The 26,241-nt window shown below is 48.6% G+C and overlaps 1 pseudogene; it reads left to right on the forward strand.

Annotated features, from left to right (window-relative positions):
- The first annotated feature begins 2,718 nt into the window (after positions 1–2,718).
- Positions 2,719–26,241, forward strand: LOC144752909 (uncharacterized; annotated as a pseudogene).

A 26,241-nucleotide genomic window follows, 5' to 3' on the forward strand; every position in this document is an offset into this window, starting at 1 on the left:
TTGTTAATCTTTGTTGTAGTTGCTAGATGCAATGATCCGGAGCGAAGGGCTCTGGGGGGGACATAAGGCAGTACTAAAGGAAACAAGATGGCCGGGCCCGTTCGATGAAAAGATTTGTGGACAATGCACATGGCCTTGAACTGAGCTCTGGCGGCGACTGGAAGCCAGTGAAGATCGTTCAAGGCGTGCTTAGCAGACTGCCAGCGAGGGATGTTGTACAGTAGGCGGGCGGCACAATTTTGGGTGACCTAGAGCCTGTGGGTCACAGCTACTGGTGCTCCCAGATATAGCGCGTTTCCATAGTCCAGGCGAGAAAGGATCAGGGCCCGGACCAAGATTCTCCTCGCCTGGAAAGGGAGCAACGGGAGCACTTTACGAAGCATCTTCATGAGCCCCGCACATGTGGCCGCTGTTTTAATGGCTTGAGCCGAGAAGTCAAGCGACTTGTCCAGCCAGACGCCCAGGCTCTTTATCTGGGGTTTGGGGGGGGAAGGGCGCCAAGGCAGGAAGGCCAAATAGAGGCCAGACAGGTCGGAGGAGTGTTGCCCAGGAGCATGACCTCCGTTTGCTCCCCATTGAGTTTGAGGCAGGACAGTTGCATCCACCTAGCTACAGCCTCTAGACAGGGACCTAAGGTGTTGGACGACCCATCCGTGTGGTCTAGAGAGACCACCAGTTGGGTATCGTCTGCGTAGGTGACAATACGCACACCGAAGGGTTGGACTATCCCTGCTAGAGGTTGCATGTAAACGTTAAAAAGCGTGGGGCTCAGGGAAGAGCCCTGAGGCACCTCGCAGCTAAGTGGATGTTTGATGGAAACAGCCTCACCCTCAAACACCTGGAAGAAACGCTCTTCCAGGAAGGAGGACAGCCACTCCAGTGCCGCGCCCGACACTCCCAAACTCATCAGACGATGTAATAAGATGGTGTGGTTGACGGTGTCGAACGCGGCACTGAGATCGAGCAAAATAATGGCTGCCTTTCCTCCCCGGTACAGCACGGCTCGGGTTTCCTCCGTCACTGCAATGAGAACAGTTTCAGTCCCATGCTGGGGACGGAACCCTGTCTGAGAGACGCAAAGCAGATCCGCTGATTCCAAGTGGTCTACTAGGATGGTGTTGATGTGTCTCTCGAGCAGTTTACTCATCCAGGGGAGTAGGGAGATTGGGCGGAAGTTAGACAGGTTGTTCTGGTCCAGGGAGGGCTTCTTTAATAAAGCCTTGACCATCGCACACTTCCAAGAGGTAGGGACAGAGTTGGTGGTGATAGAGGCATTGAGAGCATTCAAAATGGCCGGGCGGAGACACCCACGCTCCACCCATTGCACGCCTCCCTGCCGCAGAGACACCCACGCTCCACCCATGGCATGCCTCCCTGCCGCAGAGACACCCACGCTCCACCCATGGCACGCCTCCTTGCCGCAGAGAGACCCACGCTCCACCCATGACACACCTCCCTGCCACAGAGACACCTACGCTCCACCCATGGCACGCCTCCCTGCCGCAGAGACACCCACGCTCCACCCATGGCATGCGTCCTTGCCGCAGAGACACCCACGCTCCACCAATGTCATGCCTCCCTGCCGCAGAGACACCCAGACTATACCCATGGCACGCCTCCCTGCCACAGAGACACCCAGACTCTACCCATGGCACGCCTCCCTGCCGCAGAGACACCCACGCTCCACCCATGGCACGCCTCCCTGCCACAGAGACACCGAGACTCTACCCATGGCACGCCTCCCTGCCGCAGAGACACCCACGCTCCACCCATGGCACGCCTCCCTGCCACAGAGACACCCACGCTCCACCCATGGCACGCCTCCCTGCCGCAGAGACACCCAGACTATACCCATGGCATGCCTCCCTGCCACAGAGGCACCCAGACTCTACCCATGGCACGCCTCCCTGCCACAGAGACACCCATGCTCCACCCATGACATGCCTCCCTGCCGCAGATTAACACAAAGCACGGATTGGCACTGCCCTGCTCTAATCTAGAATAATCCCACCACCCAGGGATTGATAAATCTCATTCAGGTTTTGAGTCGCCCTTGCATCCCCTTGCACTGCACAAAGGCAATGCAAAACCTTGATAAATATGGACATAAATATTGATAAGCCAGAAAGTACCAATGCTTTTCTGGCTTCTCCGGCCCTCAGGTACTGAGTGTCACAAAGCCAGAGCAGCCCCTGAAAAAGGACTCAGTGAGACTTAAATCTTCTTGATTCCAGTCACAGAAGTGCTTGTCCTCTGGGATTTCTGGACATATTTAGGGTGGAGTGGAATTGTGTCGGTTGTTGATGTCTAAGGACTTTGAGGCTGGAGCAGCAAACATGAATTTCATTCTTACATCCTGGAGTAGCCAATGCTTGGAGCTAATGCATAAAGATTCTTGGTCTGTATGGGGCCTTTGTCACAATTCTAATTAGGGTCAGGGTTCCATGACGGATAGGAAGGCGGTCTCACATTCCCATGACTGAACATGTTGCAGTGGACATTACTGCTCTTGGCTCTGCTTTCACACACTCAGACTCTGCGTTCTTCTTTATTCCAATTATAAATCTCTCTCTCTGGTTTCTTTTTTCATAGGGCCCTCCCTTCTCACTCAGACAAGCACAGAGGAAGGAAATGTTTCACTTACTTTTAAGGCGATGCAGCAAACCACTACGCAGATACCTGCACTTCAAACCACCCATTAGCCAGCAGCGGTATGAAATGGCGCTGAGAATGTTCTACGTGGCCGTGGTTTCCCATTGGTCACCTCTTGCTGGACCATCTTTTCAGGCACGGCCACTGCCAAGTCTGAGATCTACCAGTGGGACCTGCTGGGATCCCTGTGAGTGCTGAGCCTGACTTGCTTTCACTTCCCCTTGGAGGGGTTCAGAGTCTTCAGCAAATGCACCACAGTGGGGAACATGGAGGTGAATCTAAGAGAGGTTCCAGTGGACGTGGACACCCTCTGCCTGGTGTTAGATGTACCAACCGTCCCTACAGACTTGTTCTCCAGGTATCAGAACTAAGCATGGGCGTAAAATCCGCTCCGCTCGCGGATTTTTCGGATTTTCGGCAAATCCGCAATCCGCGAACGCTCGCGAATTTGTCGAAAATCCGTGAATCCGCTCGCGGCGGATTTTTTGCTTGGTTGCGGCGCGCGGCGTGGTGCACGGCGTTCACTTTCCGTCATTTTAGCGTTTGCCGAGTTGTTTTTCTTTGCGAGTGACGCGCCATTTTAGATCTTGCTGCGTGTTCCCGCGGGAGTTTGTCGCCCGCGAATACGTACTCGCGGCTTGCCACCTTGCACAGCACACCTCGCGAGAGTTCGCAATTGCGAACATGTAGTTGCGGCGGAAAGGAACAATCTCGCACTTGCGAAATAGAGATTTTGCAATTTCGCACAAGAAAATCACCAGCAAACAGGATAAACCTTCAGAAAATTATGATTTTTATCAGAATCACTCCTCAGGTTGACATTTGCATGGCCTTTTTTTTTGCAAGGAGTCCATTTTGGGGGGGGGGGGAGGAAGGAAGTGCCCCACAGTCTCCAACTTCCTGTTCCTGTCCAGCAGGCTCCTCCCAGTGCTTTGTCCATCTCCTGGTCACTTTCATTTGGATCTGGAGCTGGAAGGATTACTTTTTGTGGGTGCTGCTGGATATTTGGATTTGAGGCCTTTTTGACTGTCTTTGGATCACTTTTGGATTAGAAATCAACTTTCACAAGTAAGTTTGTTTGGGGCATTACAGTTGCTGCAAGTACAATTTTGGAACTTTTTCAGAAAATTAAATAAATTATATTGTGGGTAGCCACAGTATCCAGTAGGACCAGGGTTGGTTATGGGTGCATGATACAACTGTTTTGTTGAATTTAAACACCATTGAGGCCATGGATGGGCTGGGATTGTGCAGATTTTATTGTTTTTTGTCGTTTTTTTGGGCCTGCTGGTGTGGCCCTTTGCCCAGGGGTGGTGAGTGTTGCATGGGCCTAGTCTTTCTGTGGGGTGTCTTCTTGAATTTAAACATAATTGAGGCCATGGATGGGCTGGGATTGTGCTTATTTTATTGTTTTTTGTCGTTTTTGGGGGGCTGCTGGTGTGGCCTTTTGCTTGCCCAGGGGTGGTGGTGGTGCATGGACTGAGTGTGCCTGTGGTGTTGTCTCACTCTCTTTGATGTAAACATCATGGATGGCATTGGATTGTGGTGATTTCTGGCTGTTTTTCTGTTTTTTGGGGGTGTACTGTTGATGTGGTCTGGCCATGTGGGTGGTGGTGGTGGCCATCTTGAGTGCTGGCTGGTACAGGCAACATGTGCTTGGGGTGTAAGGGGGCCATTTTGAGGAGAGGCAGTGTCTGAGGCCTGCACTTATTTTGCCTACTTTTCATCCCTTATGCCCAGGGGTAGTGAGTGTTGCATGGGCCTAGTGTTTCTGTGGGGTGTCTTCTTGAATTTAAACATAATTGAGGCCATGGATGGGCTGGGATTGTGCTTATTTTATTGTTTTTTGTCGTTTTTGGGGGGCTGCTGGTGTGGCCTTTTGCTTGCCCAGGGGTGGTGGTGGTGCATGGACTGAGTGTGCCTGTGGTGTTGTCTCACTCTCTTTGATGTAAACATCATGGATGGCATTGGATTGTGGTGATTTCTGGCTGTTTTTCTGTTTTTTGGGGGTGTACTGTTGATGTGGACTGGCCATGTGGGTGGTGGTGGTGGCCATCTTGAGTGCTGGCTGGTACAGGCAGCAACATGTGCTTGGGGTGTAAGGGGGCCATTTTGAGGAGAGGCAGTGTCTGAGGCCTGCACTTATTTTGCCTACTTTTCATCCCTTATGCCCAGGGGTAGTGAGTGTTGCATGTGCCTAGTGTTTCTGAGGGGTGTCTTCTTGAATTTAAACACCATTGAGGCCATGGATGGGCTGGGATTGTGCAGATTTTATTGTTTTTTGTCGTTTTTTTGGGCCTGCTGGTGTGGCCCTTTGCCCAGGGGTGGTGAGTGTTGCATGGGCCTAGTCTTTCTGTGGGGTGTCTTCTTGAATTTAAACACCATTGAGGCCATGGATGGGCTGGGATTGTGCAGATTTTATTGTTTTTTGTCGTTTTTTTGGGCCTGCTGGTGTGGCCCTTTGCCCAGGGGTGGTGAGTGTTGCATGGGCCTAGTCTTTCTGTGGGGTGTCTTCTTGAATTTAAACATAATTGAGGCCATGGATGGGCTGGGATTGTGCTTATTTTATTGTTTTTTGTCGTTTTTGGGGGGCTGCTGGTGTGGCCTTTTGCTTGCCCAGGGGTGGTGGTGGTGCATGGACTGAGTGTGCCTGTGGTGTTGTCTCACTCTTTTTGATGTAAACATCATGGATGGCATTGGATTGTGGTGATTTCTGGCTGTTTTTCTGTTTTTTGGGGGTGTACTGTTGATGTGGACTGGCCATGTGGGTGGTGGTGGTGGCCATCTTGAGTGCTGGCTGGTACAGGCAGCAACATGTGCTTGGGGTGTAAGGGGGCCATTTTGAGGAGAGGCAGTGTCTGAGGCCTGCACTTATTTTGCCTACTTTTCATCCCTTATGCCCAGGGGTAGTGAGTGTTGCATGGGCCTAGTGTTTCTGAGGGGTGTCTTCTTGAATTTAAACACCATTGAGGCCATGGATGGGCTGGGATTGTGCAGATTTTATTGTTTTTTGTCGTTTTTTTGGGCCTGCTGGTGTGGCCCTTTGCCCAGGGGTGGTGAGTGTTGCATGGGCCTAGTCTTTCTGTGGGGTGTCTTCTTGAATTTAAACATAATTGAGGCCATGGATGGGCTGGGATTGTGCTTATTTTATTGTTTTTTGTCGTTTTTGGGGGGCTGCTGGTGTGGCCTTTTGCTTGCCCAGGGGTGGTGGTGGTGCATGGACTGAGTGTGCCTGTGGTGTTGTCTCACTCTTTTTGATGTAAACATCATGGATGGCATTGGATTGTGGTGATTTCTGGCAGTTTTTCTGTTTTTTGGGGGTGTACTGTTGATGTGGACTGGCCATGTGGGTGGTGGTGGTGGCCATCTTGAGTGCTGGCTGGTACAGGCAGCAACATGTGCTTGGGGTGTAAGGGGGCCATTTTGAGGAGAGGCAGTGTGTGAGGCCTGCACTTATTTTGCCTACTTTTCATCCCTTATGCCCAGGGGTAGTGAGTGTTGCATGGGCCTAGTGTTTCTGAGGGGTGTCTTCTTGAATTTAAACACCATTGAGGCCATGGATGGGCTGGGATTGTGCAGATTTTATTGTTTTTTGTCGTTTTTTTGGGCCTGCTGGTGTGGCCCTTTGCCCAGGGGTGGTGAGTGTTGCATGGGCCTAGTCTTTCTGTGGGGTGTCTTCTTGAATTTAAACATAATTGAGGCCATGGATGGGCTGGGATTGTGCTTATTTTATTGTTTTTTGTCGTTTTTGGGGGGCTGCTGGTGTGGCCTTTTGCTTGCCCAGGGGTGGTGGTGGTGCATGGACTGAGTGTGCCTGTGGTGTTGTCTCACTCTTTTTGATGTAAACATCATGGATGGCATTGGATTGTGGTGATTTCTGGCTGTTTTTCTGTTTTTTGGGGGTGTACTGTTGATGTGGACTGGCCATGTGGGTGGTGGTGGTGGCCATCTTGAGTGCTGGCTGGTACAGGCAGCAACATGTGCTTGGGGTGTAAGGGGGCCATTTTGAGGAGAGGCAGTGTCTGAGGCCTGCACTTATTTTGCCTACTTTTCATCCCTTATGCCCAGGGGTAGTGAGTGTTGCATACTTGCATGTCCCTAGTCTTTCTGTGGGGTGTCTTCAATGTAAACATCATGGATGGCATGGGATTGTGCTCATTTTTCTGTGTTTTGTCGATTTTTTGGGGTGTATAACTGAACTGATGTTCCTCTGTCTTCCATTGCTTTTAGGTGCACAAGAAGACTCAATAGAACCACCAGTGCCAGGAAGAAGTCCTGCAGCGGTGTGTGCAGCATAACGTCACGCGACGTCACGTCTGGACACAGAACCCTCTGCAACTCGTGCAACTGCTGCCTGCTGACCTGCTCTGAAGAAGATGGCCCCAAAAAAAGTAACCCGTAGCTCCTCTAGCAAGAAAGGTGCCAGTAAGGAGCAGAAGAAGCAAGTTACCAAGGACACTGGTGTGCCGCCCGCCCCTTTTTTTGTGAGTAAAAAAAAAAGTATGCCTGCAGCAGCTGCAGCGGGATCTGCTGGGGACCAAGCTGGCAGCAGCACCCCCGCTCCATTGGGCTCAGTGCCACCACCACCACCACGCCAACTTAAGTCCAAGCCCTTGAGTGCTGCAGAGGCAGCCAGTATACTTCTTCAATCACCATCGACCAGTGATGTTGGCTCATCGCAAGAAAGCAGCAGCAATGTCCCTCAATCAACACAGGTTGTTGTAGCTCATCTGACGAGTGTTGAACAACCACAGCGGCAACAACAATCACATGTGCAAGTACAAGCCCAAGTACATGTGGAAGGAGAGGCAGCGCAAGGAGATGCGCATGCAGAGGTGCATGGAGGGTCACAACAAGTGCCCACAATAGTTGTTCCTCCCGAAGTAGGGGCACATCAGGAAATCGACAATCAAGGCGAGGTATCATTTGAGGAAGCCACTCCTCCTGATGATCCTTCATTGTCTTCCACAACCCTAGCAAGGAAGAGATCAAGGGTGGTGTCTACATCCTCTTCAAGCACACCTCCTTCTGATGATACGGATCAAACTTGGGAACCAGCACCACAGCCGTCTGAGAGTGAGGCACACCATGATCCAACAAAGGTACTTAAGCGTAAAAGGAAGCTCGTCCAAAGTCTCAGACTTATGGAGTGTGATGAGGCTCAACAAGAAGTGGCGGATACTGCTGCTGATGAAGACTCTGCCAACGACGACCCAGTCATCATAAAGGTCACTGCAGCCCCAGCGGGCATGCAGCAAACAGACATTTTGACCCTAGCCCGAAGAGCTGCTGAGCGTGATGATGATGATGATGATGATGTTGTCGATGAGGAGGCAGTGGAAACACCACAATCATTGGAGTTAAGTAGTACACCAACTCGTCCCGCTTCCATATTTCTTTCTGGCAAGAAGAGACCTCCGTCAACCTCGACCTTAATTAGTGGCGGTGAAAGTGCAAAACGTACAAAAGTTGGGCAATCCAGATCCTCCACTTCATCTGGCATTAGCTTCATGACCACCACCACCAGTATCGCCGCCTCCTCCATGTCCCACAGACACTTCAAGTCCCCCGTTTGGGACTTCTTTACTGTTTGTCCAAAAAATCCAAAGTTTGCCATTTGTACCATTTGTAAGCAAGCAGTTAGTCGTGGTAAGCCAGGTACCAACTATGGTACCGGAGGCCAGAGAGGTCATCTTAGGAGACAGCACACTGTCAAATGGTTTGCGCACCTAGATGCGATCAAGAAAGGCCAAATTCAAGGAAACGTTGATGTTTCATCTGATGATGACGAGCAGGAAGAAGACGTGTCAAACACTTCCCTTACACCCAGTACCCCTGTCAGCAGCACACCCAATGTGAGGCACACTAAGAGTGTTGGAGCGAGTGAGACACCAACGCACAAAAGTTCACCAGCGAGCAAAATTGGGTCAACGAAGTCATTATCAGCCCGTAAATGCTTGGTCCAGGGCAACATTAGAACAATGCTTACTTCAGACGTGCCATATGAACGCAACCACCCACTGACGCGTCTGTATAACACTAAGCTGGCTAAAATGCTAGCTGTGGACCTTCTACCTTTTTCTTTTGTAGAAGCGGTAGGTTTTCTTGAATTAGTTGCAACGCTCTGCCCTAAATGGAAGGTTCCGAGCCGGTTCTATTTTGCCAGAGTTGCGGTTCCAGCACTACATGAAGATGTGCTGCAGGCGATTGGGGCAGCTTTGCAGAAGAGTGCTGTTCACACAATACATCTGACAACAGACATGTGGACCAGTGGCCCAGGCGATGATTACATGTGCATCACTGCACACTGGGTCTCTTTTTCAGGTGTTATAGCAAAGCTAAACGCAGGTGTTGACCCGGACCAAGTTTTCAAAGCTGCTCGGAAACATGCAACACTAGCCATGTTTGCCTTGGAGAAAAGTCACACAGCAGAAAACCTTTTGGAAGAGTTTGACAAAAAGGTGTTGTCAATGCTATCCCCCCTAAAACGCAAGATTGGTTATGTTTCCACGGATAATGGCGCCAATGTAGTTAAGGCCATGTCACAGGGTCACCATGTTAGAGTGCCGTGTTTGGCGCACTGTATCAACCTGGTAGTTCAAAAATTCTTGAGTGATAAAGAGAGTCCAGCGTTCGAGGTAATGGCCACCTGCCGCAAAATGTGCAACCATTTCAGCCATTCTTTTAAGGCCCGGAAGCATCTGCGGAGACTGCTACTTCAACGTGGAATGCCAGTGAAAGCACTCATCCAGGAGGTGGCAACACGTTGGAACTCAACCTTCTACATGCTTGAGCGTCTGCATGAGCAGTATACGGTACTCGATCACTATTTCTTGACAGAGGCTACATCTCAGAAGGAGGACCTGCGGATGAGTAAGGCGCAATGGGCCATAGTTAAAAGCCTGACAGACATGCTTCGTCCTTTTGAGTTCTTCACGCGTGCAGTCAGCCAGGAGGACTGTAATTTGGGAAAAGCTATCCCATTGTTGTGCATACTGGAGCACCAACTGATGGCGGTTTCTTCTGAGTTTGAAAAAGATGAAAAAAAAAAAAACCATTTCATTTTGTCTGAGAAATTATTACATCGCCTACGTGGTGATGAACGTCTTAAAAACATCAACTCAGATCAGCATTACATTTGTGCTACTATTCTGGATCCACGCTACAAAAAGGCGCTGGCAGACAACGCATTCTTTCCTTTCGCTGATGCAGATGTTCAAAAGTACAAACATTGGTTAGCCTGGTCAGCCAAGAGGTTTGAAAAAGAACGGCAGGTTATTGAAGGAGAAGCCAGTACATCAGCATCAGCATCAGCAGGCCATCCGCAGTCACAAGAATCCACTTCTGCACCTGTGGCTGGGGCACAAGTGACCTCTCAGCCGTTAAAGACACCGGCAACTGGATCATCTGCACCACACACAATGACAACACTAACAGTGGCTGGGGAGGAGGATTGGCTAAGTTTGATGGGGTATGGTTCTCTAAAAAATGTCACAGGCACAGCAAAAAGTAAGCAAAGTGGAGGAACAGTTGATGACCTTGAGTCGATGGTGCAGGACTATCTGAATGACTCAACAGTGGTCTTTCTTAATGAGGAGCCATTGCAGTATTGGCATGGCAAAAAACAATTGTGGCCACAGCTCTACAACCTGGCTATAAACTATTTGTCTTGCCCACTCGCAAGTGTGTCTTCTGAACGTGTTTTCAGTGCTGCTGGTGGCATTGTAACTGCCAAACGGAGCCGCCTATCGCCCAAAAATGTGGAGCGGCTGACAATGATCAAGATGAATCAGCACCTCATACCACCAGATTACAAAGTGCGAGAAAGCACGCCACATGAAGACGATGAGGACAGCAACGTAGATGAGGGGATTTTTTCTCTGTTCGGTGCCACTGACCTCATCCAGCCTGAATTCGCAGAGTATGATGACGAAATCTTGTTCTTATTCCCTGACACCGAGCCCTGAAAATGAGACAATCAATCAAGAACTTTCTTTTTCGTCCTTATTCACTTTTATTCCTGTGTGCTTTGTGTCTCTCTTTCTTTGTTTTGCACAGTTAATTTAATTCAAACTTTAATCACCTAATCCCAAAAAGAAGACCATCATCAGTACTGTCTTCACTTGTTTGCTTATTGATTTGAAGGTGCCGCAGTCTACATTCCTCAGGTTCACAAGTTCTGAAGAACATGCTCCTCTATCCTCCTCCTCCAGACTGCGATTTCCCTCCAAGCAGAGTGCTGGATTACGCACAATGAAGAAAGACTCAGCACTTGTGGGGGTGTTGTACTTCTTTGCGGGTGAGTTGACGGTTTTGGGCCCATTGCTGTGAAGCTCTAATAATGGACAAAAGTGTTTTGGACCAAATATGAGGTGAAAATTTCTTGCCGTTTTTGCTGACTTGCTTGCCTTTGAGGTGCTCTTTGGCGGGGTTCCGGGGGTTTGTGTGTAATTTTTGGTGTCTGTCGAAGCACTGCTGCGACAGTCTAATCTTGATTGCATTTGCTTTTCAGGAAATCCGTGGTGGAAAACAGGAGTTATGATGATTGATGATGACCTAGCTGCACAGCGCGTTACTTTGGACCGAAGGCCGAGAGATATTGTAAGTATGAGATTTAGCTTTTTCGCTGTTTGGGGGTGTTGTCGGGTGTTTTTTTGCGGGTGGGTTGGCGCCGGCGGGTCTTGCCTGGGGCATTCCTGGGAAGGTCTAATACCGGATACAAGTGTTTTGGACAAAATCCATAAGGAACAGCCTTTTTTTTGCCATTTCTTCAGACATCTTGCTCAATGTAGCATTTTGGGGGGCTTCCTGCTGTTCGTGGGTGGGTTGCGGCCGGGGTCTCTGTCGAAGCACTGCTGCGACAGTCTAATCTTGATTGCATTTGCTTTTCAGGAAATCCGTGGTGGAAAACAGGAGTTATGATGATTGATGATGATGACGACCTAGCTGCACAGCGCCGCGTTTGGACCGAAGGCCGAGAGACATTGTAAGTATGAGATTTAGCTTTTTCGCTGTTTGGTGGTGTTGTGTCGCGTGTTTTTTTGCGGGTGGGTTGGCGCCGGCGGGTCTTGCCTGGGGCATTCCTGGGAAGGTCTAATACCGGATACAAGTGTTTTGGACAAAATCCATAAGGAACAGCCTTTTTTTTGCCATTTCTTCAGACATCTTGCTCAATGTAGCATTTTGGGGGGCTTCCTGCTGTTCGTGGGTGGGTTGCGGCCGGGGTCTCTGTCGAAGCACTGCTGCGACAGTCTAATCTTGATTGCATTTGCTTTTCAGGAAATCCGTGGTGGAAAACAGGAGTTATGATGATTGATGATGATGACGACCTAGCTGCACAGCGCCGCGTTTGGACCGAAGGCCGAGAGACATTGTAAGTATGAGATTTAGCTTTTTCGCTGTTTGGTGGTGTTGTGTCGCGTGTTTTTTTGCGGGTGGGTTGGCGCCGGCGGGTCTTGCCTGGGGCTTTCCTGGGAAGGTCTAATACCGGATACAAGTGTTTTGGACAAAATCCATAAGGAACAGCCTTTTTTTTGCCATTTCTTCAGACATCTTGCTCAATGTAGCATTTTGGGGGGGCTTCCTGCTGTTCGTGGGTGGGTTGCGGCCGGGGTCTCTGTCGAAGCACTGCTGCGACAGTCTAATCTTGATTGCATTTGCTTTTCAGGAAATCCGTGGTGGAAAACAGGAGTTATGATGATTGATGATGATGACGACCTAGCTGCACAGCGCCGCATTTGGACCGAAGGCCGAGAGACATTGTAAGTATGAGATTTAGCTTTTTCGCTGTTTGGTGGTGTTGTGTCGGGTGTTTTTTTGCGGGTGGGTTGGCGGGTCTTGCCTGGGGCATTCCTGGGAAGGTCTAATACCGGCTAGAAGTTAGTTGGACAAAATCCATAAGGAAACACCAGTTTTGGCACTTTGTAAGTTAGGGTTCGTTAGGGTTAGCCCTAGCAGCAGGATTGCATGTGTTTAGGGGGGTTCTATTGCAACGCGGTTCTGTTGTTGTAGAGCACTGTTGGAGCGATGCTGGCTATGGATACTTTTGCTTGCAGGCAAGTGGTTTGAATACAATCCACGGTCTGTATTTGGGTCTACTGTTACTTTCAAAGTACGTTTTGTAACCATTTTTCTGCTAGGCATCATCAAAGTGTGACTTTTTGAACCACACAGCGTACATACCTTTTATTTATTTATCAGTGGTATTGTAATAGCACTTCCTGTTTTCCGTTCAATAATTACAGGCCGGGTTTCAGTCAACATCCGCCAGGCAGGCAGTGGACAGGGTGTCTCTTCTGTCAGTGGTCACCACCACATTGATGGACGAAGCGTCAGCTGGAATGGAGGAGTGCCGCCAATAAGAGGAATTGTTTGCTGCATGCAACTTACTTACCAATTTCAACAGGACAACTCCAACAACATACGCAATACAGATACAGTATCCATTGTTGTCTTTTATTCTATGAGTGTGACTGCATGTGCTTACCTTTACTTTGTAACCAAAGATTGTCTGTAAACTCTGTATCTTCAATTATTGTTTGTCCATGCTCTGCTTTTTTTTTCTTCTCTCAACAAAACCTACCCAAAAAGAAACCCCCATTCCCATCCATTTTACAAACCCTAACCCTCTTCCCCCGGGCTGTGTTGTTTTGCTTGATGTCTGACTAAAATGACATCAATAATTCCACACACTTGCTGGGGAGGATAAGGTGATAGCAGCAACAGGCTGGTGAAGGAATACGAGGATATCTTCTAGACTTACTCAGCTTCAGTACTATATCTTCTAGTAGTAGTAGCCAATGTCAAATAAATTCAACGCAAGTACTAGTTATACTTGCAATACTTTACCATTTGTTAGGCTACATTATGGCACTGTTCTAGTGTACTGTCACCTGCTATTTTCTCGATCGTACCGTAACCGTTGTAATGCTACAGTAAGGAGTACAAACAAGGTTTCGTTTTCTTTTTTTCCATAGGCATGCAACTGCCACTGTGTCACACCACTAGTAACACCGCAATGAGGAAATGTCACCCGCCCAGGAATGACAACGTTAATCCCCATTTCACCTGGAGCCAGCCCTGGGCCTAGCCCTAATTTCTAACACAAATTACAGGTAAGATAAGCGTTTGGTGGGAGGTAGTATAATGGAGTATTATTTCGGAGTAGACAAGAGTTTGACGGTTGTACTACTAAAGTCCTACGACTGTTCAGGAAAACAAAGTTACTGTTACACCCCCGCCCCCCACCCACCAGACTGAAAAGCAGTAAAAAACAGGTATGGTCAGATAAAGTAGTTGAAAAATATATTTATTTATCCCTAACAAAATAATCTCCCTCACCCACCCTAACCCCAACGATTGTCTCTGAAACGTCCCAAAACGATCCCAACTCCCAAATCCCACCCCCCAAAAGTCTATAAAAAAAGGGCAAGGGACACTCCACTACTGGAGGGTGCTGGTGCTGGTGCATGATGCGGCATGGGCATCATACTCCTTGCGGAGGGTGGCAAGCTCGGAGCGGAGGCCCTTAACCAAGGTCTTATACCTCAGGACCTCCTGCTCCAGGTTGGACATGCGGACTCGGAGGCGGTGTTGGCGTTCCTTGCAGCTCCTGTGGGGGGCAGCTGGTGTTTCCGGTGCTTGGCGGTGGCGGTCGGCTTTCTTAGCCCGGCTCGGTCCCGCTGGTTTAGTCACGGAGGAGGATGCAGTCGAAGATGTTGCCCCGCTCGACTGCGTGTCCTCCTCCTCCTCCAGGGCCACCAGCCGCCGATACTCGGCGACTGTGGCCTCCAGCCTCCGTTGCCGGGCCAATCTAGCCTGCTCCCTCCTTGTTGTTGATTTGGAAGAAGGAGCAACTATATGAAGAAAGAAAGACATAGTCTGTAACCAATGCTCCTTATTAATAACACAAAGTGATTGAGCCGAAAGTTGGGTCACAGAGTACAAGTAGCAAATTGAAAGCACAGTACATAACTATTGAGGACAGTATCTATGTAACCCTCCCACTTCTGCATCCTTGCTCTAACAGTAGTGGTAGTTTAATGAACTAATTCTACGACCACTATGGACTTCCATTACAGTCGACTATGACAGTACACCAGTCTTATTCTTCTTCTTCTCTCTTGTTTAGGGAAATGGGTACGTTATCTTATGCAAGCCGGCAGAATGACATGGACACAGCACAGTGAAGTTGCACCCGAGAAAAAAAGTTGCACACCATGATGATGGAGACAGACTTGCGTTACTGTACCGGTCCAGTACATGCAGGTGGTGAAGCTATTACTTTTCTATTACGGGTGGCACTGAGAATACTCTGTTACAAGGGCTACTGCTTAATTAATTTACCTTTCACCCTACAGTGCAAATGAGTACTAGAAAAGGAAACTGAAGAAGCTAACTAATTTGATTATCTATCACTTCACATGGGACGTATTTAATGACAGATGAGATGACTTTAGGTGCTTTGCTTAATATTGAGTGAACACAGTGATACACCCACACATGAATGACGTACTACAAGTAAACTAAAGTTATTAAGAGAGGTACGGAGTGTCCACCGTAATAACCAGATATATGCTGTGAATGCAAACGCAATACAAAGTACTGCTACTATTCATGGAAGTATTGGACACATTTACAATTTCTTTTCCTTGCCTTCCCTGCACTGGGACGGACGTGCGGGTGCGGTGGTACATGCTCTTCAAGGTAACACTTACTTCACCTGGCGACCATCTACTCTCTCTAGATACACATTTGCTATGTAAGAGTCAGAGAATACCATGCTCCAGGCATCCATTCATTCAAAGTATACGCACACATACAGTTTCTGTTTCACCCACCCAGGCTGCTGTCCTTCCACCCATCCTTGCTTCATCATTGACCCAGCCATGCACCATACCATATTCTTTCCTTCCCAGCCACCTCTGGGTCCAAGCAAACACATATCGTTCTTCTTTGCCAGCCATCATACAAGTTCGCGTCCCACTTACTTACACCCTTCTTTCGCTTTTCGTTCATCCCATCCATCACGTTCGTCTAAGAACTTATTGGGATTCTTCTCACCAAAAACTTCACAGCTAAGTCGAAGTACATTTCGAGGAGGCTACTACCTGGTTGATTTGTAATTGTAATACACCCGTGCAGAAAGCACACTATGCAGTCTTCAATCTCAATAAGTAAGGAATATATAGCTTACCTGTTTCCGCCACCACCGTTTGATCCCCCACAGGAACGGCCACCAGCTCTTCTACCGCCGCATCCTCCCCAGAGGCCTCCGAGTCCAAGTCCAACACATCAGCCACCTCCGCGCTGGCCCCGTCACCAGATGTTACACCTACAAAGTACATTTAAGAAAGTTAGAATACACCACTCACTACTATATAATATTTGGTCTAGGAGAAATGTTAAAAAAACAGAATACAATGTAATAATTTGTGACTGTCTACTCCATAGTAAAAATGTCCCATTTTCCAGGGAAGGCTGTTGTCTTGCTGCACTTTTATGCACAACTGATGAATGCTTGCTTTTGATTTTTAACACGCACCACTTTTTCTCCTAACAGACAGAAGCTTGACTCCTGAGTCCTAAGAACACGACCAGGATCAAGTTCAAAGTAGGTGAGAGTTCGGCTCGACCACAAGAAATGTGTCCAATTAATCGTCAGCACTAACCACTTTTCCGTTTACAGTTAAATAGTTTTATGACAAAGTAGATTTCAATAAATGTGTTTACTTTTAATAAAGCTTTTACACTTAAATAGACTCTGTGGTTTTTGTTCCTCTAGACTAGAGTGGATGAGCTAAAGGTTTTGGAATTTTTGCAAGCATGAGTGCCTCTGACACTTCTTGACTGTGCTGTGACTCCGTACTACTCTCTTGTCCTGCGTACGATAATCTAGAGATCATTGGGGATCTATAATCGGTGACTTCGGGAGCTGAATGACTCTGCCACACTATCTAGTCAGTAAGGAGACAGTGCATAGAGGTATTGCTGAATATAATGGGAGTCCAATGGAATTGCCAAATGTCCAATCTTAGTTAGCTACACAGACAGACTAATAAAAATAGTCTAGTAATACCACAGGGAGTCATCATATTCGAGGCAGGATAAGAATTTATATTCAGTCTACAAGAAGATCAAAGACGATTTAGAAAAAATCGAATGAGGAACGCTAGGAAAAAATAGGTACTGTTTAGTAAAATGTAAACTTACTGGGGCCAGCAAAGGAGCCCTCGCCTGCCCGATCCTGGCCTGCATCCTCAGCACCCTCCTCCTGTGTCCTCTTGCCCTTGGGGGGAGCTGATGTACAACATGAAAGAAAGAAAAACCATAAAACATGGATGAGATTTTTCAACCAAATCAAACATTTCAAAAGAACAATAACAACATATTTTGGAAAAATAGCAAATAGATAGACAACTATTCCACGGGATCTATCTCATGTGGTATACTACGTTATTCGTATTGCCTGATTTGCGGAACGTTGACTTAGAAAGTTCCTATGTAACTCAATAAACAGACTACTAAAGAGGTTTGCCTAGGCCTGGCACTGCAGGCAGTAGTGCACAACACGTGACAGACAAAGTCCATCCTGCTTGCAGATCAGTGAATACTCAAACTATCAATCCACCCGCCACCACCGCCACTATTTCTTCTGATAGCCATGTGACTGTCTAAAGGAAGGACACTGGACTTCAGTCTGTTGGGGCTGATTTATAAGTCCCTTGCGGAAGTTGCGGCTGATTTTCCTCCATTGTTGCGTGCCTTTTCTGACGCAGCGGCAGAACAAAAGACTCGCCATGGTGTTGGTGCGGCGTATATATTAAAAAAAAAACACATATGGGCATATGGGCGATGCATCACGTTGTAAAGCCCTGCGCCATCAGGGGGCGTTCCGGCGCAAGGGAGGGCGTACCTGCGCAGGAACGAATCCTAAAAGTGGCTGAGGGAAATCTACAAGATGTCAATCAGTCATTTTTATGACAATGATGCATGACTCAAACCCTGCGCGCTTGAAGCCGACGTACGGCTTGATGCAGCATTGGGGAGATAGGGTACCCCAGAGCATTGCTGGAGCTGCGCCATCGTTGGCACGCAACTCCAGCAATGCGCTGCCTTTACGGCACAGATGCGTAAGGCTTCTGTGACGTTTTGGGCCAATGGGTGGTGGTGGCATGGCACACAATTACTGCCGCATCCCTGCTACTTTGCAGGGATGCGCCGGTAATTGAAAATATGACCCTTACTGTCTAGCATTACGCAGTTCTTTTCTTTACAGTACACTGATACATAATTTCTCAGGCCAATGAAATGCTTCTGAACACAACATACAAAACAAAGAAGCATAGTAGCAAGCAAGGCTACTGAGAAGGAGAGCAGTGCACCTGAAAATGAAATGCATAGAAGATTTTGAAATATAATTTACCTCAATGTAATCGGCAGCATTATTGCTCTTGGTAAAGAACAAAGATTTGCAAATAACAGAGCCGGATAAAACAGAGTAGTAAATGTACTACTACTACTACTCACCAAGCCCGGGGACCTCTACGCCGAGCGCGTCCAGCAAGTCCCGCTCCCGGTCCATGACATCGGTCCAGCGGTGGGTGGCCTGGTTATACGTGCGCCGGACCCCAGAGATCTTGTACATGGCCCGGCACACCTTCTCCCACCGCTGGCGGCGCTCCCGGATGCCATAGCCGGTCGCGATCTTGCCGCCTCCCAGGATCGTCTTGGGGAGGCGGCGCTGGACATGGAAGATCAGTGCCGCCACTTCCTCCGCGCTAAAGATCTCCCTCGGGACCACTTGCTCCCCCCTTAAACGCCCGCACGGGAGCCGGGCACGGGGTGCGGGACCCTTCCCCTTCTCAGGGTGCTTCCCGGCTCCCTTTACCATGGTCTGGGCAGAAATAAACTTAAATGATAAAGAAGAAATAGAATAGTGAAGAAGAAAATAAAAGAGTTTAAAAAAGTAGTTTAAAAGTAACTAAAAGCTGCAGAAAACACAAAAATATAGAGCTAGAAAAATAGAGGGTTAGATAATAAGTAAAATTAGATCAAAAAAACTTCAAACAAGCAAAGGATGGCAGAGATTGAGAGAGGATAGAGAAAGCATGCCCAGAACCATAGCAATGAATGAGAAACAAGATGGCCGCGCCCGTTCACGACCGCGTGGGTAAGTTCGCGCGAGATTTTCCTTGCGAGTACGCGCGAACTTGTACTCGCGAGCAGCACACTTTGCGAGATTACACATAGCGGGCGGAAACGGAATTACGTCACGCCAACAAGATGGCCGCGCCCGTGTACGACCGATAGGGTAACTTGGCAAACGAATAGCTAGAAGCGCCTCGCGAACACGCGCAAGATCACGCGAACATACACGTCGCAACAAAAACAATTTTGTATTCGCACGTATTCGCGGCTTCCGAAATCGATCTCGCACGGATTCGCGCCCCAAATAACGCGCGAAATTGCAAAAAAAACGATTTTAGCTAAAATGAAAGCAATGAGCAGGTGCAAAAGTTCAAACTTAACATTAGTAACATTCAAGGTAGTGCTTCCTGATGGGCCCCTCCAGAGTTTGCAACAATTCTATGACCCTGCTATGACCCAAACAGCAGGCTCATAGAATAGCACCATAAAGGTCCTGTAAAAAAAAAAAATCACTGCAACAAATAGCAAATTACAGATAAGGAAGGAAGCAGGTGCCAGCCAGACTGGAACTTTCAAAATTACTGACACATTAATGAAACACAAATTAATTGATGGCAGTTGAAGAAGGGCAGGTGTGCTAGCTTTTTTCAACCACCATAATCTACAGTAATAAATAAACCTAATAGGTGCCTGTGAGGATGTACTAGAGGGTGGCATGGGTGTCCCAGAGGGTGGCAGTGGTGAAACAGAGGGTGCTGTGAACCTGTGATGATAAACCAGACGTAGAAACAACATAGTCGCGGCCGTTGCAAGCCGAAAAGTAAGTTCGCAATTGCGAACTTGTCCCAAAATCGGCGCGAACACGCGCCAACACAAAAAACGGAAAAATCCGCAAGTCCGCTAGAGTTCGCGGATCTTCGCGGATTGCGAATCCGTAAATACGCAAGTTCGCGGATTGCCAATCCGCAAAATCCGCCCATGCTTAATCAGAACCTGACCCGGCTCTAATTGTTTAGATCATTTCATGTTTCTGCAAGAGCCTTCAATGGTGCTGCCAACCTGAGACATCTGAGAATCAATGGAGAACATATTTGGCTTGTTCTAACCGTAGACATGGATGATCAGGTGTTCATCAGATTTGAGAACCTAACCCGCTTGGACCTCAGAAATGTGAAAATTGATGCAGCTTTTCAAGAAAACCTTTTTAAACTCTTATATAGAATACAGATGATAGCCTTATCTGAGAATGAGGTTAGTGGGCTGTACAGCCTGAACACTATGCTTCAGTCCCGGGCTTCTCTGAGGATCTTGGAAACCAAGAGGAATGGTATTGTTGCAGCTCGGGAGGTGGACTGCATTGAGACAAACAACCTCACGAAGAGCACAGTTTTCTCTCCAAGGATTACCAGCCTCGATTTGTCAAGCAATGATCTAAAACGTGTGGAGAAAAATGCATTTTGCATCTTCCCTCGTCTTACTGTCCTCAAGGTAGACGTGTCTGGTCTCAAGATCATCAAGCTTCTCTGGTCTGGAATAAAGAGAATTGAAATGCTGTCCCTAAATGCCATGAAAAATCAGGACTATCTGAAGATTAAAGATGTAATCACTGTGGTGTCTCGGCTGGGGGTCAGTAACTTGACAGTCACGTAAAAACTTTAAATCAGATCTTCCCGCTGAGACCTTTGAAGGATGCTCCATGCTGTTGTCTCTCACCATGTCTGCCAACCTCCTTAGAGCTTTCACGAAAGATATGGCAAAGAAACAGCTGAACCTGAGGTCCCTCGTTCTCTCTGTAAACAAGATAAAAAGCCTAGACCTGTGCACACCTGGGACCAACACTGTTCTGTCCAACCTTACACACCTGGATCTATCTTTCAACCGCATCACCAATATCGCCTCCGCACGCCTTCTCTGCCTGACTAATCTGGTGACACTGGATCTCAGTAGTAATTACCTTGTGTCCCTGGAAAAGGGCAACTTTATTGGTCTTCACAGGCTGCAATCTCTGCAGCTGTACTGCAATAAACTCTTTCTGCTTGAGAACTTTTATTTTGATCACTTGAGTAGTGTCAGAGTGCTGGGCCTCAGGGGCAACTTACTCAAGAACGACTATAGCTCCATGATCGCAATGAGCGAGCTTCAGGCGCTATCCATCAGCTTTGAGAATACTATGGAATTAAAATCAAACAGAAACAGCTCACTACTCTTACCTTGGAATCAAAGTCTAGAATAACATTGACATGCATAAACAACTGCAGCATACTTGAAGTCCTTAACATTAGTTCTCCAGTGGTTAATATTGACTCGTGCTCTCCCTCGTCCTTCAGATTTGTGAAAGAACTTTACCTACGGGAATACCACATGGTGGAATGTCCACTACTTGAGTTCACAAAGCCTGAAGTCCTGGGGCTCTCATCTTTTACTATTGTTGAATATTTGTACTACAGTGCATCTGCAGTTATGCCTTTCTATAAATCCTATTGCCCCTTGAATAACAGCCTGCATCATCTTCACAATTTATATCATCTCCATCTAAGAAACCTACAATTGAACATAAAGTATGTGTTTTCTGACACCTGAGCAGCTGTTCTGGAACCTGACACACCTCAGAACCCTGATCCTGGAGGATTCTGGGATAAAGCACTTTACGGCCACCATGTTTAGAGACCTTGTCTCTCTGGAGCTCCTAATCTTCAAGTCCCAGCCTGTGAAAACCCTACAGGAGGGTCTGCTTGACCACGTGGAAAGCTTGCGCTACATCTACCTGAAGGATGTATCCCTGGATTGTTTATGTGAACTAACCTGGATCAGAAGATGGGTGACCACCCACCCCCAAGTGAGAGTGCCACAGCTGGGAGTTCAGACATGCTCCCTTGGGCCACAGAAGCTGAATTTCCTGAATTTCTTGGAGAAAGACTGCAGCTTGCTGATAGGTTACCCACTCTTCATTGGGACGTTCTCCTTCAACATGTTGTTCCTGATCACGGTCCTGCTGTATCACAGGGTGCGCTGGTGCCTCCTGTATCTCTTCTACATGGTCAGGACCTGGTGGAACTATCGTGGGAGACACGACAGGAAGAGGCAATATGAATTTGATGTCTTTGTCTCTTACAGCAGCTGCGATGAGGCTTGGGTTGTCCGCGAGTTCCTGCCCAACTTGGAAGAGAGGGGACCGCCGTTCTTCAAAGTGTGTCTGCACGGCAGGGACTTCGAGATGGGCAAAGACATCTTGGATAACATTGTGGACAGCATTTATAGGAGCCCTTTGGGTAGTGAGTATGATCAGCTGCCATTACCTGCGCAGTCACTGGTGCTCCTTGGAAGTGCGGATGGACACATACCGCCTTCTTGTAGAAAGCAAGGATTCCTTGGTGATGGTGTTCCTGGAGAAAGTGTCCACGAGGAGCCTCTCCCGCTACCACCAACTGGCCAAGCTGGTGAATGTTATGTTAAAATTGTTATGTTTTGTTAAAATTTGGTAGAGCGCAAACAGCTGCCCCAGCAAAGGGGCGTCCCGGCGCTAAAGAACCACAGAAACTCCACAGGGACAGAAACAGAAGGATAAGGGGACCTAAAGGGGAGGAAATAGGTGGGTTTTGATGGCTCTCCGGAAGGCAGACAGATTTTCCAGGGAGCGGATGCTCACAGGCAGGTTGTTCCAAAGTTTGGCTCCTAGCACTCTAAAGGAGCGTCCTCCAGTGCGAGCAAACTTTGTGAGAGGGACCGTCAGAAGTTGTTGGCCTAGTGAGCGCAGATTGCGCTGTGGCGCGTAAGGGGTAAGAAGTGGTCGGAGAAGTTCTGGGCATCCAGTCTTAAGGATTTTAAAGATCACGATGAGGGCTTTAAACTGGATTCGGGACTCGATAGGCAGCCAATGCAGTTATCGAATTGTAGCTCTGGCAGAGCACCTGCGGGGGAGTCCGACCAAGGTTCTTGCCGCGGTGTTCTGCTCGCGTTGCAGATGCGTTATCTCTGCTTTGTTGGCGCCCAAGAGTAGGATGTTAGCATAGTCTAGGCGGGACAGAATTGTGGCTTGAATGTTCGTTTGCCGAACCTTGGGATCAAAGAAGCCGAGTATGGGATTGAGGCTCCTCATCAGGCCCACACAAGTGGCCGCTACCCTTTTTGTGTGGGTCTGGAAGTTGAGAGCTGAATCCATCCAAACACCCTGGTTCTTGACCAGGGATTTGGGGGGGTGAAATGGAGCCCAGTGACGATGGCCACCAGTGTTGGTTCCAGTGACTGGTGTTCTTTCCAAGGAGCAGCACCTCCGTCTTGCCTGCATTAAGCTGCAGGCAGTTGTCTGTCATCCATTGGGCTACAGCAGCCAGCCCCTCCCTGAACCTAGCAGCAGAGATGGAGGGACCCTCGGTAAGTGTGATAGCCAGCTGTGTGTCATCAGCGTATGACACCAGCGAGAGGTCCCATTCACTGGCTACGGCTGCCAGTGGTTGTACATATAGGTTAAAGAGGGATGGGCTGAGTGCAGAGCCCTGAGGGACTCCCTGTCCGATGGAGTGGGACTGGGAGAGGAATGGAGGAGCTGACACCCGGAAAGACCTGTCCTCCAGAAAGGAGCGGAACCATTCCAGAGCACGGCCCACAATACCAGCAGTAGCCAGACGATTCAGCAGAATGTTATGGGATACCGTGTCAAGGGCTGCGCTGAGATCTAATAGGATCAGCGCAGCACTTTGGCCGGCATCAAGTATCGTCCGGAGATGTTCTGACGTGGCTAGGAGGGCAGACTCCGTGCTGTGGCCTGGCCTAAAACCGTTTTGGGATGGATCTAAGATGTTGTTTAGATCCATGTGTTTGGACAGGGTGATGTTTACGTGGGCCTCTGCAAGTTTGGATATCCATGGAAGCAGTGAGATGGGTCTGAAGTTCTCCGGTTTGGAGGGATCAAGAGACGTTTTTTTTATGATGGGAGAGACCCACGCTTGCTTCCAGGCAGTCGGGACAGTGGCTGAGGAAAAAGATAGGTTCAGCATGTATGATAGGGAGGGTAGCAGAAAATCCAGAGATTCCATGACGTGGGCCGGTCTCATAGGGTCTGCTGGGGAACCCGACTTGATTTTCCTACAGAGTACAGTCAGGTCTTCATGAGAGATTTGTGGTATGTGATCCAACTTGGTGCCTTTATTGATGGGTAGAGGAGAGCTGAAGGGTGCAGCAGATTGGTGAGGAAAGGATTTATAGATGTTTTGTACTTTGTCAACAAAGAAAGAAGCAAGATCTTCGCATTGCTGTGCTGACATGGTATGGGAGGAGGAAGATCTGCTACTCTGTAGCTCATCTACAAGTTTGAACACAACTTTGGAGGGGTTAGGGCTGGAGTTAATTTCTTCAGCATAGAAGGCGGCCCTAGCGGAACAGATAGCTTTATGATAAAGCTTTTGTTTGAGACGATAGACAGATTTATCTATGTTACTGTATTCTCGTTTCCAAGCTCTTTCGGCTGTCTTGCAGTCCCTCCGCATGGCTTTCAGGGTGTTATTATACCAAGGTTTGGGAGGTACCGGCGTCCCTTGGTCCATTTGAGGGGTATAAGGGAGTCTAATCCTTGGGTAATCCAGTTATGAAAAGCAACGTACGTGGTATTTATGTTTGGATGTGCTTCTTGGTGGAATTCTCCTAAGGCGGCGTGCAGGTCACTGATAGAGAGTTTGTGCCATGCTCTTTTGAGGTGACGGGAGGGTTCAGCCCTGTTGAACGCCTCCTTAATCAGTATAGTAAATTTGATAAATGGTCCGTCCAATCCATGGGTTTGGGCACCTCTGTAGCGGTCTCCGGGAGGTTGGTAAAGACAGGGTCTAGAATGTGACCAGCCGCATGGGTGGCATCCTGAATCAGGGGGCAAAGTTGGAGCGCTGACAGGTTGGCCAAAGGATTTTTAATCATGGGATCTTCAATCCGGTCAAAATGGAGGTTCAGGTCTCCTAATATAGTGAAGTTGGCCGAGCTCACAACCAGGGAGTTTGCTACGTCAAGGAGAGCTTCTATGAACTTAGATGAGGGACCGGGGGGCCGATTAATATAGAGGCCAGATAAAGAGAAATGAGGGCCTGCTGTGATCTTGAAGCGAGCACTTTCACAGGTCGGGATATGTTCTGTAGTGAAGGAACACAGAAATTGCTTTCTGTAAATTACAGCGATGCCACCACCTCTGGTCTCTCTACTTATTGATTTCATATGATAGCTCTCTGGTAGCGCGAGGTTGGTAATACTGGTCATGTCATCATGTAACCAGGTTTCGCAGATGAAAAGGATGTCAGGTTTTTGTTCAGATAGGAGGGAGTGAACCTCTTGATGGTGCTTACAGAGAGACCTCACATTGAGTTGTAAGATAGTGAGGGGGGTAGTGTTGTACACAGCTGAAAGGCGTTTAGGTAGACAAGGGTTGGGTGTGGAGAAATGACATGACTTACAGTGTAGGTATGTCTGTCCGAGATATCCCAATATCCTCTCGCAGTTCCTCCTAGGGTTCAGAGCAATAAGGGAGTCTCTATCATAGCGATGAATTTCCCGGGTAGTTTGACCAGGGGGACAGGCGGAAGGCGATGTCTTGGCGATGACGGGCGTAGACGGGCTTGCCTTAGGCGCGCCTTCAGCGCGCAAACGGCGCGCCCGCTGCGCCCGTCCGCTGCGCGTCCGGTGTAAACACATTTTTTATGGGGAGTGGTCGGGGCGTGGCCTCATGAGTGAAGGAGTGACTTGCAAGAGATTTCCCTCTCCCGCGTCAGCGTTGACCTCGGCTGCGCGGGGGGGGGGCTGAGAAGGAGTGCGTGGCCTGGCGTGCAGTGAACAAGGTAGGAACAAGTTAAAAGCACACAGTTTCTATCGTAAATATAATTTTAAAAATGACAATCAAACAATGCTCCCGGCTGTGCCTCAGGAGTGACTGGTTCTGTTTGCGGGCTCGTAGTCAGCTCGCTTAAGAAGGTGGGGGGGCGTGGCCTGGGCTGGGGGGACGTGCCAGCGATCAGGTATGGAAATGGCGCTTGCAAGAGATTTCCCTCTCCCGCGTCAGTGTTGACCTCGGCTGCGCGGGGGGGCTGAGAAGGAGTGCGTGGCCTGGCGTGCAGTGAACAAGGTAGGAACAAGTTAAAAGCACACAGTTTCTATCGTAAATATAATTTTAAAAATGACAATCAAACAATGCTCCCGGCTGTGCCTCAGGAGTGACTGGTTCTGTTCGCGGGCTCGTAGTCAGTTCGCTTAGGAAGGCGGGGGAGCGTGGCCTGGGCTGGGGGGGCGCGGCCAGCGATCAGGTACGGAAATGGCGCTTGCAAGAGATTCCCCTCTCCCGCGCCGCGTCAGAAGAAAACCTACCTGGAGTGGGAGGAGGACTTGGGCCAGCAGCCTCTGTTCTGGGCCCGACTACGCAAAGCCATTGGAGGGGATGGAGCTGAGCAAAAGGACATCATAGTCAAATGA

Source organism: Lissotriton helveticus, chromosome 5_1 (genome assembly GCF_964261635.1).
Source record: "Lissotriton helveticus chromosome 5_1, aLisHel1.1, whole genome shotgun sequence".
Lineage (NCBI taxonomy): Eukaryota > Metazoa > Chordata > Amphibia > Caudata > Salamandridae > Lissotriton > Lissotriton helveticus.